Here is a 20,526-nt window from a genome sequence, read left to right as displayed (position 1 = left end):
TTGAGAGATATTAAGGAATAGTGATTATTGCTTCCTGTTATATTCATATTTGGATATGAGGTTATGTTTGTGTGTTTTTCTTCTCTTTGTTTTGTTGCCAAGACGATTAGTTTCTTGCTTCTTCTAGGGTATAGCTTGCCTCCTTATGTTGGGCTTTACCATTTATTATCCTTTGTAGTGCTGGATTTGTAGAAAGATATTGTATAAATTTGGTTTTGTCATGGAATATCTTGGTTTCTCCATCTATGTTAATTGAGAGTTTTGCAGGATACAGTAACCTGGGCTGGCATTTGTGTTCTCTTAGGGTGTGTATGACATCTGTCCAGGATCTTCTGGCTTTCATAGTTTCTGGCGAAAAGTCTGGTGTGATTCTGATAGGTCTGCCTTTATATGTTACTTGACCTTTTTCCCTTACTGCTTTTAATATTCTTTCCTTATTTTGTGCATTTGATGTTTTGACTATTATGTGACGGAAGGTGTTTCTTTTCTGGTCCAATCTATTTGGAGTTCTGTAGGCTTCTTGTATGCCTATGGGTATCTCTTTTTTTAGGTTAGGGAAGTTTTCTTCTATGATTTTGTTGAAGATATTTACTGGTCCTTTGAGCTGGGAGTCTTCACTCTCTTCTATACCTATTATCCTTAGGTTTGATCTTCTCATTGAGTCGTGGATTTCCTGTATGTTTTGGACCAGTAGCTTTTTCTGCTTTACATTATCTTTGACAGTTGAGTCAATGATTTCTATGGAATCTTCTGCTCCTGAGATTCTCTCTTCCATCTCTTGTATTCTGTTGGTGAAGCTCGTATCTACACCTCCTTGTCTCTTCTTTTGGTTTTCTATATCCAGGGTTGTTTCCATGTGTTCTTTCTTGATTGCTTCTATTTCCATTTTTAATTCCTTCAACTGTTTGATTGTGTTTTCCTGGAATTCTTTCAGGGATTTTTGTGACTCCTCTCTATGGGCTTCTACTTGTTTATTTATGTTTTCCTGGAATTCTTTCAGGGATTTTTGCAATTCCTCTCTGTAGGCTTCTACTTGTTTATTAATGTTTTCCTGTGTTTCTCTAAGGGAGTTCTTCACGTCTTTCTTGAAGTCCTCCAGCATCATGATCAAATGTGATTTTGAAACTAGATCTTGCTTTTCTGGTGTGTCTGGATATTCCGTGTTTGCTTTGGTGGGAGAATTGGGCTCCGATGATGCCATGTAGTCTTGGTTTCTGTTGCTTGGGTTCCTGCGCTTGCCTCTCGCCATCAGATTATCTCTAGTGTTACTTTGTTCTGCTATTTCTGACAGTGGCTAGACTGTCCTATAAGCCTGTGTGTCAGGAGTGCTGTAGACCAGTTTTCTTGTTTTCTTTCAGCCAGTTATGGGGACAGAGTGTTTTGCTTTCAGGCGTGTAGTTTTTCCTATCTACAGGTCTTCACCTGTTCCTGTGGGCCTGTGTCTTGAGTTCACCAGGCAGGTCTCTTGCAGCAGAAAAGTTGGTCTTACCTGTGGTCCCGAGGCTCAAGTTTGCTCGTGGGGTGCTGCCTACGAGCTCTCCACGGCGGCAGCAACCAGGAAGATCTGGGCCGCCCTTTCCGGGAGCTTCCGTGCACCAGGGTTCCAGATGGCGTTTGGTGTTTTCCTCTGGCGTCAGAGATGTGTGCAGAGTGCAGTCTCTTCTGGTTTCCCAGGCGTGTCTGCCTCTCTGAAGGTTTAGCTCTCCCTCCCACGGGATTTGGGTGCAGAGAACTGTTTATCCAGTCGGTCCCTTCAGGTTCTGGCGGTGTCTCAAACTCAGTGGACCTGCTGCTCCTAGGCCCTTCTCTCCTTTATTGAAGTTTGTACATTCTTCTCTGGAAGGCAAGTTCTTCCTCTGTGTGCTTACAGGGCTTCCAATAATTTCTTCTCCAGGGCTGGAAAGTTGAGGAGAGGAGACTGGGCAAGTCAGCCGGAAGGCCCTGTTGAATTACTTTTTTATATATAGTGTTTTAGTTTTTCAAATATGTTTTATATAAGACCATTAGTGAATGTGCATATGAAAATAATGTTTGCCATTTCTGTAAATGGCCACTTAAAAAATTATTAATGACAAATCAGATACTGCTCTCTCAATAAACTCTCAGAATTGGCAGACAGGTTGTAATTAATTGGATTCATTACAAAAGTCCAGGACAGGGACTGGAAACAGGGCTCATCTGTTTGAGAATTTAAATCCCAGAGGACCTAAGGGGCAATTAAAAATTCTGTCACATCAGGTCTGGGTGAAATCCACTGCTGGCTGCTGGCTGCTGGCAGAACTGCATGCAAACAAACATGGGGAGGTGGGAGGGAGAAGATGGGTCAGTGGGGTATCACCGTCCTGGAGGCAGGGGTTGTGGGGAGAGAATAGGGGGTTTTATGAGATGAAACTGGAAAGGGGCATAATATATCCACTAAAAATTGCAAAAAAAGAAATAATTCAAAACTGAAAGACCTCCGCCCAAAAGAAGCTATGATATATATCAAAATGAACTCAGCAAATATATCATTATCAAGAATAACAACAAACAAACCAACAACAAAAAATAGTAAAAATATTCGTTCCTCTAAAATTGGTCGAATTCATTAAATGTGCAGTCATAGCTGATGCTATATTTAAGGAATCCACAGGCATACAACTCTGTGTGTCCTGATCTCTTTTTATATTCCCATACTGAATGTTTTTATTTCCTCTAATGTATTACAGAAATACTTCTGTGTTTCTCCTTTGTTTTTCATTGTAAGGGAATCTAAATTTGTGAGCACAAGGATATGGCAAGGATATTTTTCATCATGAAGGTGGGATCCACAGAGCATGACACACGATCTACATCGAGAGCACAGTTTCCTGTGCAGCTCTGGCTGGTTGTGACCAGTGATGAAGCCTAAGCTGCATGAGACTTGCAGAAAACCACTGTTGCCTTATACTTGTGCTGTTACAGGAGGAAGAACCACACATGACTCAGGAGGGTCTTGTGAGTGAAGGATTACAGGTCACATTTTTATTTTGCAACATTAATTTAGGCAAACATTAATTTATTCAACAATATCTTAAAGTGGGGAGTCAATGAGTTCAATGTATATAACCTTAGGAATATAGCATTTTAATTAAAAAAACTAAAGTTAACAAATAAATAACAAAACTTCCAACCTAAACAAAGAAAACCAAATGCATAAAACAATCAAACTTCAAACTAAAAACCAAATACAGCAGGTATTAGTCAGCATTCAATTGTTGCAGATTTTGCAGCATACACCTCCAGCCTGTTGCTGGCCTTGCAAACATAGCAAAACGGCAGGCAAGATGGTAAAAATCTCTTCAAGATGAATGTAGACCTGCCTCATTCGGGGTGGTTGGTTGTTGACGGACAGGTCCTCAAAAGGTTAAACATGAGGCATGTTCCATGTGTCATCTAAAGGTCTTTCAAATGCAGCCCAAGATTGCTATGGTTATGAGGACTGAGATGCGGGAGGTGGTGTTAATCTTTGCACACTCAGTGCTCCTGGTGGACAGTCCTGTCTCTGAGAGCTGTAGTCCTGGTCTGGGCCCTGTGCAAGCTTCTGCTGGAGTGTTTCAGACCTAGGGGTGGAAAAGGCCTGGTGAGGACCTGCCATGTCACTTATTCAATACACAGCAGCACAATTCAGCAGGAAAATGATCTGAGGTCATTCTCTCATGTGCAAGAGAGAAAGAAGGGTAAGAGATCCCACAGGCCTGCATATTTTCTCAGCTTTTAAAAACTGCTAAAAATCGAACTGTGAACAGCACATTATTCCAATCGTCCATAATATTATATTTTAACATCATGTTGCAATGTCCCAGTGTCAGTTGAGGAGAGATGTGAACAACTAGAAAATAATAGGAAGGCCTTGGAAGCCTGGCCATCACTGAAATGAAGGCTATTATTATTCCTCCAGTGCAGGAATCTGCCTGAGTTCCACTTGACAACCTCAATATCTGCAAAGACCCAGAGAAACAATATCTCAAGAAGTACATACACACTGAAGTGAATTATATTCAGCAAGAATATGCTACATGGAAATCTTTCCAAAGGGAGGCATTGAACTCTAAAGATTCTCATGCAGAAAATAAGAAACCATATCACTCCTTTGTTTATGGGTTTCATAAAACTATTTGTGGGGAGACTTAAAGGCAATGGGCTCAGATAATACTAGAGAGCTCAGACAGGAGGGATCAGTACACAATAGCCAGAATCCCTATGGATCACATACACTTCGTGGATGGAATTTCTTTTAAAATGGACCAGAATAATATTCTGGCTGCTCCTAGCTGACAGATGCTGAGAACCATGTAGAAAGTCACACACCCAATAAGACAGTTCATAAGTACAGGTAATCTACTTGGGTCCTCTCATCCTGTGCTTTTAAATCCTCTCAGTGACACCGAAATGATGCTGCATCTTCTCAGCCAAGGCCTTTTGCTCAGTGACCAGTTCTTTCTGCTTCAGGGGGTCCTGGAGCCTTTCCTCAATTCTCTCCTCATCCTGGTCATTAGAAGATTATATTGTCCGTGGAGACATGCATATATACAGATATAGTCAGACAGACAGACACCCAGACACACACTTTTGAACCCACACAAATATATTTGTTCACACATACAAGCAGAGTACTTGGCAGAATGGGCTTAGTTTCCCAGTTAATGGTAATATGAGAGATCACCCAGGCTACTATTGTGGCATAAGAAAAAAACCTGGAATGGGGTAAGTACAGAGTGAGCATAGGCTAAAGACAGCTCAGCCAATAAAGTGCATTGCCCTGGAAATCAGAAGTTAGAAATGTGACATCTAGGCCTGTTAGCCAAGCCCGCTTAGCAAATTCACAAGGCTGTGCACAGGAGGCTGATTTCAGGCAACAGAGCACTGGGTGGGGGCAGGTGAGCCTCTTCTGTCCTCTGGCTCACTGTTTCCCACTGGATGCAAAGTGAGCTGCATTTTTCAATATGAGGTCCCTTTACCATACAGTACCTGACAGGGGAACCAAACTACCAGCACAAACAGCTAGGAAATCTCCGTAGCCACAATCCAAGGTAAAACTTGTAATGGGATCCTGTCAGATATAATTCCAGTAAGATAAGGCTGACTAATTCAAAGCCAAATGCTTGGATGTATATTCAAACTCAGCAACAGTCCATGGAAAGGCTGGACAACACTGTACCTTTTCATTTTCTGACTGATGGACATCTGGATAACTCTACTTCAGCGCTGCTCTGAGGTGAACCACTACAACACTAATGTGCCACAGTTTCTCTGCTGACACCTACTTCTTCTTCTGGAATCGCTGTGTCAAAATGTTGAACTTTCAGAAGAGTTGTACATGGCTTCTCACAGGGCTACCCATTTGACACCTCCAGCAATGTCTGAGGGTCATCACTTTTCTAAACCCTCCTTAAAGATGATTTTCACTCAGCTCAAATGATTTTGAATAACAATAGTTAACAGTGCCACAGACCCAACACAGGGTGAGTGCTTTGGACTATTTTGAGCCTAAGGTTCTGTCTGAGGCAAAGATGTGATTACACCTCAGCATAACTCCTGGACACCTTTGGTTGCAGATTCAACTCTAAGCAAATTAATCTTTCAAATAACAAATTCCAGGCCAAACTCCAAAGCCAAGGTATATTCAGCCAAGTTTAGGCCAATCTGGAAAGAAAGTGGTGGCAGGTAATGATTGACATAACCAGGATGTTGAGAAGATGCAACAAGTCACATGACCTTCCAGTGTTACTATACACCAAGAGCAAAGACGGCAGAAGAGCCCTGAGTCAGCAGGTTTAACACTCGGGTACATGGATTTCACACCACAGCCTCTCCTCACATCCCTGTACCCATTCCTGTGTTTTTCTCCAAGTAATGTCAATATTGATGAATAGTTTTCCCAGTAAAAATAGTTTCAATAGTGATCAAGACCTCATTAAGAACAGTTTAAAATCTAATTGGAAAAATTTTGTTTCCTCTTGTTATATATATACATATATATATATGCTTTTACATGTTTATATATGTGCATATAGACTTATACAACATATATATGTATATCTGTGTCTGTGTTCAGAAACCATTAGTTGATGACTTCACACACACACACACACACACACACACACACACACACACTTCTATATATAAGCACCCATACCACAAACACTTAAAACAAGCAACTCCCAATGTACAAATATGCACCATAGCCATAAACATGCTCACACATATCTCTGCCCACAGACACAAAAACAAAAACAAACATACACACAATCATACAAAAACTACCCCCCCAACACACACACGCAGAGAGGGGGGGGAGAGCGAGCAGAAATCATAAGTGAGAAGCAGAAAAGAATGAGGAGGCCATCATGCTGGAACAACAGTTGTTGAACACAGATTAGGCAAAGGAAATGTTTCAAGTGAGAGCTTAGACAATGCTATCCATCCCTTATAAAGTAAACCTGTACAGGGAACGCACTTCACGGGCACAATAGGTTGAGAGAGTTGGAGAAATTTTTACCTTCAATCCTCACATATCTCACACAAACCCTAACCCTAACCCTAGCCCTGACCCTGACCCATGACCCCCGACCCGTGACCCCTGACCCCTAACCCCTAACCCCAACCCTAACCCAACATAGCCCTAACCTCCTAACCCTAACCCCCTAACCCTAACCCTAACCCTAAACCCTAAACCCTAACCCCAAACCCTAACCCTCTAACCCTAGACCCTGACCCTTGACCCTGACCCCCTAACCCTAACCCCCTAACCCCAACTCCCTAACCCCTAACCCCCACCCTAACCCCTAACCCTTAACCCCTAACCCCGACCCCAAGCCAGATTCTGAACCTGACCCCTAACTCCCACTGGGTCCCCAATTCTAAGGAATTTGACATGATGACTTACAGTCTGTAGTCCATCCAGCCCCCAATGTTGGTCAGCTGTGATTCGGAAGTCCAAGAATCTTGTTGCTTAGTCCCACAAAGCTCGTTGTTTCTGTGTCTCCTGTAGAAGGAAGAGATGTGCTGTCACAAAGTGCAAGCAGGTGAAGGAGAGCAAATCACCCTGCTTCTAATGGCCGGTGTCTGTCTCCAGCTGAAGGTGTGACCTGACTAAAGGTGTGTTTTCAAGCCTCAAGGTCTGGATCACGGGTGAGCCCTGCAGTTCTAGATTGTAGTTCACTCAGATACAGTCGGGTTGACATCCAGGAATAGCCATCACGGACAGTAATAATAATTGCCCACCTTCTACCTCTCCAGCCTTCCCCCCAACCTAGGCCCTTTTCTTCCATGTCTTTCTGTTGAAATGTAGATTATGCATATAAGAGAAAAGTGCAATATTTGTATTTCTGTGTCTGACTTATTTTATTTAATATGATCTCAATTTGGCCCTATTTTCCTGAAAGAACTTTCACAATTTCGCCCTTTCTATGGCTGACTAAAATTTCATTACATACATGAAGCATAGTTTCCCTATCTATTCATCTGTGGAGCATCTAGACTGGTTCCACTTCCTAAGTATTGTGAACACCGTACAATAAACACAGATGTGCAGGTGTCTCTGTGGTGCCCCGACTTAGCCTTCGGGTGTACAATAGATTCAGGGGTGGTAGAGCTACAGTACACTTACATGGCTGTTTCTTTGGGGTGCATTTCATGCTGATGTCCATAAGGCCCCAATAATTTACATTGGGTGACTTGTAATCAATGCTTTGCTACTAGGAGAGGTTGGGCTGGCAAAGTTTTAGGTTTTTGACAATTTACATGCAGTACCTCATGCGCAGTGTATGAAAGTCTGTGAAATGTCCTTAGAAACAGAGCAAAGCAGGACGGTGTCCAGCAAGAGGTTGCTGCTCTCCTCCATTTTTTTTTAAATGTTGTCTTTTTTCTTTTTTTTTAAGATTTATTTATTTATTATATATGAGTACACTGTAGCTGTCTTCAGACATCCGAAGAGGGCATCGTATCTCTTTACAGATGGTTGTAAGCCACCATGTGGTTGCTGGGAATTGAACTCATGACCTCTGGAAGAGCAGTCGGGTGCTCTTAACCGCTGAGCCATCTCTCCAGCCCCCATTAGTAATCCTCCTAATTAACCTTAACAAAGAAAGTTCCTGCCCTGCCGTGGAAGAGGGGCTGCCCTGGAGAGTGTTAACTAAGAGGGGATTCACAGCAAGGTGAGCAGATGACAGGAAGGGAGCAAGGAAGCAACCGCAGGCCAAGGACAACAGGAAGCCATTTAACACAGTAACTTAAAGCGGAACATAAACTGATTTTCATGATCATCTTGGCTTGGCTGGGCAATTTCACCAGGACACGCTAGAAAGATTTCCATACCCTCCCTTTACTGGACATTATCCTTAAAATGATAACCTCGATTTGATTAAACTGGTCGAAGGATACATGTGAGCATCCCCAAGTGGGAAGTCCTCCCTTCCCTAAATAGGACCCCTCCCCAAGACTGAAAGGGGGAACCCCAAAAGTTGCACCTCTGGATAGGCCGCCCAGTCTGCTCCAGGACAAAACAGAACCACGACGTCAATGGGAAGGAGACTGGGAGACAGTCGCTATGCATTGTGCTTCCCCACCCCTGCTCCTTCCATCTGCAGCACCCACAGGAGGGAAGGGGTGAGGGAGGGCACTGCTGAGGTCTGAAGACTTTTCCACTGAACAGGCGGGGCAGAAAGGTACAGTGAAGAGGCAGGTCGTTAGTATTTCCTGTGTGTAATCTCTACTGAAATCCTTACTGCAGAAGGAGCAACAGCCAGGGATTCATGAATGAAAGACGCACACGCACGCACACACACACACACACACGCACACGCACACGCACACGCACACGCATGCAACCTTAAAACACCTTCTTAGACCCCAAACACTTTCTTGGAGCTTTCGTATCCTCAGACCTTAAACTTTAAACTGTACACTTTTCTCCTATCCGGTAATTCATCGTGAGACACGGGTGGTTGATCACTGCGATCAGTTACTGTAAAGTGAGTTTCTTTAATACAGAAGCTTGTCCAGTCTTCACACCCTTCAGAGACCTGAGAAGAATAGATTTTACCCGAATAAGCAGTAAATATAATTCAAAAGGCCTACGTATCAATTAAAGTGGCAGAGATTTACCAGTTACCCAGATGGACACCCAAGTAGGTTCCTGTGGTGTTGATGGCTTCACTGGGGACTTAGGTCCCACGGCAAGGTCAGTCTTGGCTGCCAGGCCTGGCAAACCTGAGAGGCCTTCCCGTGGGAGAAACTCGGGAGACTGACCTGACTTTGTCTTATGGAATACAAGGCCTGTCCTGTGTCCCCTTTGTCCACAGTTTGGGCAGGGTCCTGTCAGTGGGTAAGGCATTGGGGCAGTTATGTCCAGTCGTCAGTGTAGCCCAGTCCAGGTGGAGTCCTTTGTCATGATGCAAACATCTTCTTAGAGACCTTGAAGGGGTCACTGCTAGGATTTGGGAGCCTCTGTCATGGTGAGTTTAAGCAGGTTCTCTGACAGGTTTGGGACTAGTAACGATCAAGACCAAGCGTATCTGAGTTAAACAATTTTTGTCTGTTTTTAGTTATCTGCTCTAAACATAAAGTACCTTTTAAAGAGTAAAGACATAGAACATAACCATAATTTTTGGAAGACAAAAACTAAGTCCTAACAAGTGAAAACAATGTAATGCCTTCACAATTAATACCAAGTGGGTTACTATTACATGACAAGGTTTGGCTGTCAGGGACACCAAGTGAGGTCCATTGCTTTTGTTTTTTTCCGACCCATATCAGAGATGGCTGCCAGCCATGTGGCTGCCCTTAAGTCAGTGGTGAAACTATGACTCCTCCTTCTTTATCCCATAGTCAAGATGGCAACCAGCCATGTGTTGTTTAAACCATTCCAGCCTGGTTGTAGCTGTCCGTGCAAGGTCTGACACAAACCCAACTGGATAAACGTCTCAGCAGACACCTGACAGTATCTGGAAATTGAGGTTTAAACCCAAAAGTGTCCATTTTCTAGTCTTACCTGGAACCCGAAGATTCAGCTGCACATAAGCCTGGGGCTGTACAGTAGGGGATGAGGGTAGCCTCGGGTCAAACATCTAATCATCTTGCTTCTGACTCCTGAATGCTGGGAGTACAGTCATGAAAACCACCAAGCACAGCTCAAAAATGGAGTCCTGAATTTACATTTGTGGGTTTGCACATTTTCTTCTGTTTTTTGGTTTTTTAAAAGCTTGTTTGTTTGTTTGTTTGTTTGTTTGTTTGTTGAGACAGGGTTTCTCTGTGTAGTCCTGGCTGTCCTGGAACTCTCTCTGTAGACCAGGCTTGCTTGGAATTCACTGAGATCCTCTTGCCTCTGCCTCTCAAATGCTAGGATTAAAGGCGTGAACCACTTCCACCTGGGCTCTTTTCGAGGCTTTATTCCACCTCCTTAGAAACTCTCACACTCCATGCACATACTTTTTGGATTGCTAGATATTCTTAGTAGTTAGCCTTTTCCTCCCAAGTAACATCATTCTTCATAATTTTATCTTCTGAGTTCTACTTGCTCCAACATTAGTATAGTGACTTCAGAATTCTATTGGTTAAGGTTTGCACCATAAACATTCCTGTAGACAGTACAAAGCTTTTTTAACCAGTTGAATACTCACTGTCTTTTAATTGGTGTATTTAAACAATTCATGATTAATGTATTTTATGCTTTTAATATTAAAATCTGTGGCGTTTCTAGTTATAAATTGGACATTTTTATTATTCACCTCATCCCACTGTTGAATTATTATTACTCATTCCTTGTTATTTTCTTTGAAAAGCATTTGCTAACATTTAATGAATTTCTTCCCTACATTAGACTTCAAGCCACCAAGAACCACTGTCTTAGTTAGGGCTTCATTGCTGTGAAGAGATCCATGACGAAGGCAACTCTTATAAAGGTGAACATTTCATTGGAGCTGCCTTGCAGTTTCAGATAATGTTCAGCCCATCATCATCTTAGCAGGAAGCCTACAACTGCAGACAGACACGGTGCTGGAGAAGGAGCTGAGAGTTCTTGATCTCAAGGCATCCAGGAAGGGACCATCTTCCGCCCTGTTTGGAGCTTAAGCATAAGACATCAAAGTCCACCTCTACAGTGCCACACGTCCTCCAACAAGGAGGCCAGACCTACGTCCTGAGGCAGCTCTACTCTGCCTTCCCAGGAGACTCCAGTGCTTGTCCGTGCAGTAAAGGACCACATGATTCTAAAATTCTATGTCTTCCTTGATCTGGAGGGCATGTTGTGTTCATATGAAAGAGTACCACAGTTATGTTTAATACTTGTGGTTATTCTGGTGTTTACAGTGGACACTTTTAATGAATCAGAGTCTACATTCAAATTATATGCACTATGAAAACCTGAGCATAATAAATTCTCAACTTTCCTTCCTAACTTTGTGGTGCTGTTATTTTACCTCTGTATGTTCTATAAACATATAGACTATTGATACTATTTTTACCACTGCCAACGTTCTTTTAGAGAATGTTAAAATAAAAATTATTTAAACTTTCATTTATTTGATTCTTAGTATGGTTTTTGCACAATATAGATCCAGTTTTCTCTCTGGTGTCATAATCTTTCCTGCCTGAAAAACATTTTATCATGAAGTTGATCCACTGATAGAATTGAGTACACAGATGATGTGTACTCAATGTTTGTTTGCCTGCCTAAGTCTTTATTTTCTTTACTTTGTATGTAGAATTATGGATTAGTAGTTTCTTTCTTCCTGTAGGCCATGTTAAAGATACCTTCAAGCTACTATAAGTTCTGATATGACAGTGACTATAATTAGTATTTTCACTTTCTGCATTAATGTTGCTATTGTTTCTCTGGTTGCCTTCAAAATCTTTTCTTCTCAGAAATTCAAGTATGGCACAACGCTGTGTATGGTTTTTGACAGGCTTGTTGTTTTGGTTACAGATGTTGCTGGCTGGATTTCTGATTTATAGAGCTTTATATTGTTAATTTCCAGATCTCTTTATCTTTTTAATATTTTATGAATTTTTAAGTTATGTTGCTGGTATCAATCTTAATTTTTAAAATTTATCAGCAATTGCTTCTTCAAATATTTCTTTTTTTATATTAAAGACAGGTTTATTGGGAAGATGCTTTCTGGTGGGCAAGTTCACTGGCCCCAAGGACCAAGGCCAGGGAAGTTGCTATGGGGAGAGGGGTTGAGGTAGGGGAGGGAGAGAAAGAGAAAGGAGAATGTGCACTGAGAGAGGAGAGGAAAAAAGAACTCTTTTTTTCCCCAAATCTTTCTTTTGTTCCTTTGTAGTCCTATTGTGACTTGTGTTATTTTAAAACATCTTCATCTAACCCAAGGAGCCTACTGTGCGTTTTCTGGGCCTATGGGGTGGTAACAAGGCACCCCAGGTTAGTTCCTAATGTCTTTTTAAGTGTGACTTTTCCTATCTATGTACATATGTATGATGTATGTATGTATGTATGTATGTATGATGTATGTATTCATGCATGTATGTATATATGTATGTATTATTTTTAAATTTTCATATCACCTATAGTCTACAAGAATATAAACTGAAAACACACTTTTAATAAATTAATAACCAATCTCTGTCTCTATTTGGGGAGGCCAAAAAAGGGACAGACTGACACTAGTCTCCCCTCCATACTGCAGATCTGTGAGGAAGCAATTAAACTCTCAAACAGGAGACCCAATCAGCCTGTCAGTCACTCTCATCACCATGGACTCCTCATGCTTGATTCTCTCTTTGTACTATGCCAACATCATTTTAGTTTTACACGTAGCCTTGTATGTACAATGACTGTTAAATGTAGACTATGTCACTGTACTTTGGTGATAGGATAAACCACATATTATGCATACTGAGTTGCCTTTAACTCTCAAAAACATTAATTTTATGTGGCTCAGTGTAACACTAAACTACTAAAAGATATTATAAATCCCTTCTTGAAAGATTTGCAGGCTAAGGTCCAAGAATATTGTACTATAAATGAAAAATTTGGTACTTAAGATTGGAAGTTAGGAAATCAGATTTTCATTATCAGTTTATTATTCAGAATTTTTTTGGTCAACATTCATGTTCTGACTAGTTTTATGTCAATCTAACACAACTGGAGTCATCTCAGAGAAGAGAATGACAATTTAAACATGTTCCATAAGACTGGGCTGCAGGCAAGCCTGTAAGGCATTTTCTTCATCAACCATTGACGTGGGAGGGCCCATTGCGGATGGGGCTATCGCTGTGCTGGGGGTCTCTTGTGCTATAGAAAAGCAGGCTACTGGGTCCTGCTAAGACTGAACCCCCAGTGAACTAGACTGGTGGGGGGAGAGCGGCAATGGGGGGAGGGTTGGGAGGGGAACACCCATAAGGAAGGGGAGGGGGGAGGGGGATGTTTGCCCGGATACCGGGAAAGGGAATAACACTTGAAATGTATATAAGAAATACTCAAGTTAATAAAAAAATAAAATAAAAAAAATAAAAAAAATAAAAAATAAATAAATAAAAAGAAAAGCAGGCTAAGCAGGCCACATTGAACAAGACAGTAAGCAGCACCATTATTATTATTATATTATCATTTTATTATTATTATTATTATTATTATTATTATTATTATCATATTACCATTTAGGAGACCTGGTCAGCTTCATTTTCTCTACCAATTAAAGAATCAAAAGGCTGGAAAAATCTTGACAGCCTGCTGGCGGAAGAATGCATTATGCAAAACCTTTGTTTTAAGCTGCCAGGCTTTTGTCTAAGGTCAACAAATTAGAGGAACAGAAGAGATGGCTCAGTGGTGAAATGATTTTTGTGCAAGCATGAAGACCTGAGTTCAAACGCCCAGAACCCACCTGCAAATTAGCCATGGTGCCAATGTGTCTGTAACCTCAGTATCGGGGAGTATGAGGGAGACAGACAGATCCTAGAGCTGGTTGGATACCAGTCTCACAGAATCAAGAAGGTGTACACATGTGTGAGTGTGCATGAGTTGTGTGTGAGAGTATATATACATATATATATGAGTTTGTGTGTGTTTGTGTGAGTGTGTATGAGTGTGTGAGAGTGCGTGTATGTGATGTAGGATGAATTTGGGTATAGAAGCAGATGTGTATGACCTGTCTGGATTTGATGAGGAAAACAGTAGTCATTCTGCACATTCTGAGTCTAAAGTGTCTAAGATAAAATCAGAAGTTCTGTGACGTTTACATGAGCAGAGAGCACGTTTGCCAGGAGCAGAGAGCACAGTGCAGCTGCCTGAAAGGCCCAGTGGGCTAACAGTCGGGAGTACTAGATTTCTGCCGTATCCACAAAATAAGAGCTCCTAGGAAAGCTTTATAGCTTCTGTGCACATGCAGCCAGCAATGTGGAACGACTTGTATACACATCTGAGCCACGACATCCAGGACAATGGCCTCTGACAAGCCTGCCTTTCCAAACTTCATGAGGTTTCTTATCATTCAAGTCTAACCCAAGCAGAAAAATGGGAGGTTCCAACTCAGGCATAGTTTGGACATTTTTATGGAACAGACTTTGAGTTGATTCAAATGTGAGTGCATAGCAACCTCCATTAAGTCATCTCACCCCTACTAAGCCGCAGAGTTCATACAGTCTTCCACATAAAAAATCCACTTACTATAAAATGCTTCTGTCACAATTATTGAGGATATGACCACAGTTCCTGTCAGTTATGATCTATTTTTATCTTTTGTTTTTTGAAACAGAAATGGATTCCAAAAAGTCACAATCTATTAAAAAGAATTACTGGGGCTGGGGATTTAGCTCAATGGTAGAGCACTTACCTAGGAAGCGCAAGGCCCTGGGGTTCGGTCCCCAGCTCCGAAAAAAAGAACCAAAAAAAAACAAAAAACAAAAAAACAAAAAAAAAAACGAATTACTAAAGCTGCAGTCTACTATATGCAGAGAGGTTGGTTAAGTGCCTGACACAGTAATTCACAAGCAAGAACGGGCATTGTTATTTTTATTCAAAATAAACAGTGCACCAGGGGGTGGCCTTCAGGGCCATTTGCCTTACCTGTTATTTTGTAACACAGCTCTTGGGGCAGCCTGATGCAGCTACGTTTATTGTCTAGATGGCCACTCTTCTGTTGTTAAAAACTGAGGTGTGCTCTGAGACTCAGGTAAGCGAGGATTGGTTCTCACTTGACAATCCCTTACCAAAAGCTGGACTAAGCTTGGCCAATTGAGCCTGGAAGGGGTGGATATCTGCAGTAGAGCCTTTGGGATGGTTTCCTTCGCTTAGGTGCATTAAAAAGTTCATGACAGAAAACTGCTTGTCTAAAGCCATCCTTGTCAAGCTTGGATGCTGTCCTCTTGGTACATAGATCTGGACAAAACCCATCCAGAGCCAAGCACGGCCAGAAGACAGACTCCTGGTCCCTAATAAAATCAGAGAGATCAGGGAGCTGCTGCTGGGCCTCAGCCTTTCTCGGGACTCTTAGGGATTTTGATGTGAGTTATCCTTTACAGTCCTTTAATTGGGGTTATTCTCCCATAGTATCATTTCACCTGATAACAGAACTACTTACCTATGACCTTCGGTGTCTTTGGTAATCAAGTGAACAATTGTAATGGTGGTAGGAGAACTATTCTACATCAACTGTTAATCCTGAGATTGGCCAGAAAAACAAGCTTTTGAGCCAAATTTAAAGAAATCTTTAAATATTAAATATTGACCAACGGATAGACTTTGCTGAGGACCATTTCCTGGAATTTCCCAGCTGAGAATGGCCTCGAGCCATGTGTTGCAGGGGTTTATAAGGACAAACCTATAGGACAGGCATTTTCCCATGGGACTTTGTTATTTTCCAAGAACTACAATTTCCAGCATTCCAGGAAGTTACCTGGTCCCTGGGCAGGTGAGGCATACAGGTTAATTTTGGGAATTGCACAACCTCGATCTATTGTCATCGTAATCTCTTCACCTCTATCCGTTGTTGCTCTAGTCTGATGTCATTTATATACTATAAATGAGGTATTGCATATCAAGTAATAGGTACAGACAAAATTTCTACTGCTATGATCCATTACTAGCTTGAGTCCATTCTCAGTGGATTTAAATGAAAGATCCATATATATGGTATTAAGTTTTTATCATATTAAACTGACAAGATGATTTCTATTTGAATAGATAGATGGACATGTTTTATTTGGAAAAATGGATTTTCCCATATTTGTAAGATTCTACATTAATAGGCTATTTCAATAATATATATGTGACCTCTTCTCTTTAGGAAAAAAATAAAACCAGGCAGATTTATTAAGGCAGCGTATTTTGGTAGGTTCAACTTCTCATTCCTACAAGACTCTGTGACCTTAGTTGAGGTTTAGTTCTCTCAATCAGAACACTTGGTGACTTTCTAGATCTAGCAAAACTGTTTTAAACATCTATGACTTACAAAGCAACAAGGGGGAATGGGAGCAGGGGGCACTGCCCTTTAGGAAGAAATAACAATCCTTTGAGGAAGGTAGAAGAAAGAACATCTGGAATTTAAGACGGACGGTGTTGCTAGAATTCCCAACCCCTTAAAAAACACACAATCCAGTTATTATAATTATAAACTATATACCTAGAATGGGCAGATACAACACTATACTAACTTATTCCCCAGCTGTAAGACCCCCTTCCTACTTGTGGTTCCTCCTGGTCACACAGTTCTGGTCCATGGTGCTTCTTCCTCCTGTGTCCTCTCTCCTTCCCTTCTTGTCCTCTTCTCCTTCCCTGCCTGCCCCCACTATTGAACCTACAGCCCCACCTTTCCCCTCCACTGCTCAATCACAGACTCTAGCCTTTATTGACCAGTTAAAATGGGGAGAAGGTTCGAGTGAGATCACTGGAGTACTTGATGGACTGCTCACCTTGGGGAGCCCTCCTGAGAAAGCAGAATTAACATCAGAATGTGAAAAGCATCAGGTCAACCCACAACAGGACTGAAAAGGAGTGTTGGTTGAGAGAGTTAGAAAGGAGAGTGCAGTGGATGGACACTAATTGAATGCAAGAGAGGATGGGAGACTTCACAAGACATCCTGGGCTTAGAGGAGAGAGTCCACATGGAGAAGAAAGAAGGAATGAGCCAGTGAAGAATGTCAGGGCCTGAAGGCTCCTCCTGGGCGCTCGGCAGACAGAGGAGGCAGCCCCCTGTGGGTGGAAAACATGGACAGAAAGCAGGAAGGCCCTTCCAGATGGCTCGAAGGCCTTGAACACCTCAGCAAACACTGGGATTTCCATCTGTAAGTCATTCTGAGCCTGGGAGCACCATGATTTGTTCTGTCTTTCCCAGGAGAGATCCTGGGAATAGAAGGAAATTGTAAAAATAAGGTAATTTACAAACTGGTACAACCATTCTGGAAATCAGTCTGGAGGTTCCTCAGAAAATTGGACATTGAACTACCTGAGGATCCAGCTATACCTCTCTTGGGCATATACCCAAAATATGCCCCAACACATAAAAAAGACACGTGCTCCACTATGTTCATTGCAGCCTTATTTATAATAGCCAGAAGGTGGAAAGAACCCAGATGCCCTTCAACAGAGGAATGGATACAGAAAATGTGGTACATCTACACAATGGAATATTACTCAGCTATCAAAAACAATGACTTTATGAAATTCGTAGGCAAATGGTTGGGACTGGAAAATATCATCCCGAGAGAGGTAACCCAATCACAGAAAAACACACATGGTATGCACTCATTGATAAGTGGGTATTAGCCCAAATGCTTGAATTACCCTAGATGCCTAGAACAAATGAAACTCAAGACGGATGACCAAAATGCGAATGCTTCACTCCTTCTTTAAAAGTGGAACAAGAATACCCTTGGGAGGGAGTAGGGAGGCAAAGTATAGAACAGAGACTGAAGGAACACCCATTCAGAGCCTGCCCCACATGTGGCCCATACATATACAGCCACCCAATTAGACAAGATGGATGAAGCAAAGAAGTGCAGGCTGACAGAAACCAGATGTAGATCGCTCCTGAGAGACACACCCAGAATACAGCAAATACATAGGCGAATGCCAGCAGCAAACCACTGAACTGAGATCGGGACCCCTGTTGAAGGAATCAGAGAAAGGTCTGGAAGAGCTTGAAGGGGCTGGAGACCCCATATGAACAACAATGCCAAGCAACCAGAGCTTCCAGGGACTAAGCCACTACCCAAAGACTATACATGAACTGACCCTGGACTCTAACCTCATAAGTAGCAATGAATATCCTAGTAAGAGCACCAGTGGAAGGGGAAGCCCTTGGTCCTGCCAAGACTGAACCCCCAGTGAAGGTGATTGTTGGGGGGAGGGTGGTAATGGGGGGAGGATGGGGAGGGGAAGCCCATATAGAAGGGGAGGGAGAGGGGTTACGGGGATGTTGGCCCAGAAACCGGGAAGGGGAATAATAATCGAAATGTAAATAAGAAATACGCAAGTTAATAAAGATAAAAAAATGAAAAATAATTAAAAATAATTGGAAAGGAAAAGAAAGTTAAAAGTTTAGCCTATTATATAAAGGAAAAGCCATCACTACTACAGAAAAGAGAATCTGTTTGAGTGAAAAGGTCACACATGCATGTGGTATGGCAAATATCTAGAGCTTGGGAGGCTGAGGCAGAAGAGTGGAGAGTTTGAGACCAGCCTGAGCTACATACAAAGACCTTGTCTCAAAAATAAAAAAGAGAGAGAAGGAAAGAGAAGAAGGATATAAGAGAGGGAAGAAAGAAGATGGGAGGGAAGGGGGCTGCTTTCAAGTGGGGGTATCTCTTACAAATTAATGGTTGAAGTTAATTGTAAACAGTACCAAAGTCTACAGAAAAGTTAAGAACATGAAAGCTAAATAAAGATTGGGGATTTGAACGTAAGAAAAGAAATTTGGCTTGTGTTTGACCTGACATACTTGTTGTAACAGGCTGACTCTGCTGTACTTTACAAGCAGTAACTAGTGCTTGTAAAATACAGAATATGTTTTTGGAATGCAAAAATGCTTTTCTTTAATGCTTCAGACTCATAAACGTAATTCTGGGGAACACATAATTTGACTGTTCTATTAGTTCCTTGTTGGGGAAGGTGTTCTTCGTAAGAAAAAGGCATTTGTCTCATGCTACTGTTGGGGACCGGACTGCCGGACTAGGCAAAGCTAGAGCCCTGCCCTGAGCAGACTCCTGAGAAGGGCTTGAACAGGTTCCGGGAAGACTGTTGCCTCACTGTCTAAGAAGACTACCTTGCAGTTTAGAGATTCACCTTATGTCCTTGGGCACTTCCCAGTTCTCCCCACCCCCACCCCAAGCTTTAGTTCCTGCTTCAGGGCTCTAAATGCTGTACACTCCTCTCAATAAACGGACCTTGACAAGGACACTGCTAGGTCTCGCTCCTCTTTCTTGCACATTCTCCCGCAGGTATGGGTCCCCCTAGACCCCCACGAATAACTGGGTCCCTGCTGGCGGGGGCATGCCACTGCCTTAAATTTATTTTTCTTTTTGAGTTCAGAATATATGGTTTAATTTGAAAATTGAAGATAGAATGCTCTTTTAATTTAAAGAAAAAATAGCTGATGGAAGAAAACAGTAACAGAAATATAGTTACAGAGAAATAGTGTCTTCCACTTCAGCAGGACAGCTACTAGAAGGAGTAGAGCTAGAAATACGAAATTGGGGGCTGGAGAGATGGCTCAGTGGCTAAGAGCACTGACTGCTCTCCCAGAGGTCCTGAGTTCACTTCCCAGCAACCTCATGGTGGCTCACAACCATCTGTAATGGGATCTGATGCCCTTTTCTGGTGTGTCTGAAGACAGATATAGTGTACTTATATGCATGAAAAAAAAATAAATCTTTTTTTAAAAAAGAAATAAGAGGGGCTGGGGATTTAGCTCAGTGGTAGAGCGCTTACCTAGGAAGCGCAAGGCCCTGGGTTCGGTCCCCAGCTCCGAAAAAAAAAAAAGAACAAAAAAAAAAAAAAAAGAAATAAGAAATTGGGGGCAATGGGTATTTCTCAGGACCTCATGGGCATTGGTTTTTGCTCTCATAAAGCTGTTATTCTTCCAATCACATCCTTTAATCACAGCTTCTGAGAAAAGTCTTATGCGTTTGATTCTTCTGATATCACACAGGCGCAGGCAGGAAGGAGGAAGGGTCCTGGTGGCTGCCAGTGGAGAACAGGATGTTATTTTAAAGAAAACTCTTCCTCATGACTGAAGGAGATTTTCACACGTAAGACATAGACCAGCAGGTGTATCAGACCTGTCATGGCATCACTCCGCACATGGGTACAGGAGAGTTCACAGACTGTGGATGTGGGGAAGAGACTGTCGGGGTAGTAGGTGTGAGAATCGCAGTCTCTTGTTTCCACCAGGATCTCTATTTCTAGTTTTCTTCCACAGCACTGAATGACTCATCCCCACTGTCTCATTGCCTCTTTGTTGAAGTTTGTTTTTTTTCCTTTTGAGCTTGACTAATAGGGTGCAGCATTAGAAGAAGAATCTCTAGAGAAATTCTAGAGAAGTCTCACCTTGT

The sequence above is a fragment of the Rattus norvegicus genome, chromosome 11 (assembly GCF_021556685.1).
Source record: "Rattus norvegicus strain SHRSP/BbbUtx chromosome 11, alternate assembly SHRSP_T2T, whole genome shotgun sequence".
NCBI classification, from domain to species: Eukaryota; Metazoa; Chordata; class Mammalia; order Rodentia; family Muridae; genus Rattus; species Rattus norvegicus.
The sequence above is the reverse complement of the archived record's forward strand: the minus strand, read 5'-3'. Positions refer to the sequence as shown.